This window comes from Dipodomys merriami, unplaced genomic scaffold (genome assembly GCF_024711535.1).
Source record: "Dipodomys merriami isolate MVZ:Mamm:240054 unplaced genomic scaffold, mDipMer1.0.p SCAF_568, whole genome shotgun sequence".
NCBI lineage: Eukaryota > Metazoa > Chordata > Mammalia > Rodentia > Heteromyidae > Dipodomys > Dipodomys merriami.
Window position 1 is genome coordinate 417,396 of NW_027206144.1, and position 1,152 is coordinate 418,547.

Consider the following 1,152-nt stretch of genomic DNA (forward strand, 5'->3'; position numbering starts at 1 on the left):
ATTTCTTTGGGATAAAATTATAATGTTATCTAATTTCAAGTTTTGTAAAGGTTATGCTATGTAAAGGCCTTTCTAAGGTGAAGAATTAATACACTGATGTCAAACTAACCTTTAATTCTATAAATTACATGTATTGTTACACTTGTTTTTTGTAATTAACTTTTTAATAACTGTTTTTCATTTCTTGCATCAGAAGAATGAAAAATATGGAATACTTCACAAATTTTCATATCATCTTTGTGCAAGTGCCATGTTAATCTCTTTATTGTAATTTGGGTAGACCTGCTTCTGAAGTATGTAGTACCCTCTAAATTTAAGTACTTAATGATTTAATCTTTATACAGGCATCTATCCATGGTTCATTATTTGTAACAAGGAACCCTTTTTGTTCCTAAAAATGCTATTGATCTTATTACTCTAAAAATCTGTGTATTGTGGAAAAAACATATCGTTTGGTCGATTACTTACATTTACAATTTTTTTGTCAATGTCTATTTTGTCATTTTCATTTTAAATTTCATCATACTTTGAAACCTTTTCAGCTAAGTCCAAAGGTGATGGCTTTTCAATACTTATTTATCAACTCAGTTAGCTTTGTAGAGCTAATGGATTCAAAGTAAGTCTTGCTTAAGAGCTACTTCTAAACTTCTGCAGCTTAAAATTTCCCAAATGAGGTCTTACTGGGACAAATGTCTACCTGAACCTTTACCCTTCTTCCGTGTAGGAACAGACCAACCAGAATATCTTACCCTGACAGCATAGATTTTCTTACTGGAAGAAAACTAATCTTAGTTACAAGGAATCATAGAGAGATGAACAGTTCAGACCGAATTGTTCGGAATGGAAGGTATTTTATCAAAATATAATTGTTTATTATACTTATCATTTCAAAAGTAGCTAAAGCCAAGAAGGTGAAAAAATTGTTCATATGCATGATTACCTACTGTTCTAGCCTGCCCATCATCCAACCTGGCAGGAATTTACACTACTGATTTTCTATCACCAAATATTTCCATAGGTCCTGAAGAAGGCCATATGTTTCTCCTTGATATTAGGCCTTAAATTGGTAATGTTTTAATCATATTGTTTCCTCTTGCCTCTAGGCTGTAAATCTACAAATGGTAAAGCTTGAAGTCTAACTCTACCAAAAAC

The 1,152-nt window shown here is 31.7% G+C and overlaps 1 pseudogene; it reads right to left on the reverse strand.

Annotated features, from left to right (window-relative positions):
- Window positions 1–200: 200 nt before the first annotated feature.
- On the reverse strand, window positions 201–297 carry LOC138812368 (U6 spliceosomal RNA; annotated as a pseudogene).
- Between the last annotated feature and the right edge of the window lie 855 nt (window positions 298–1,152).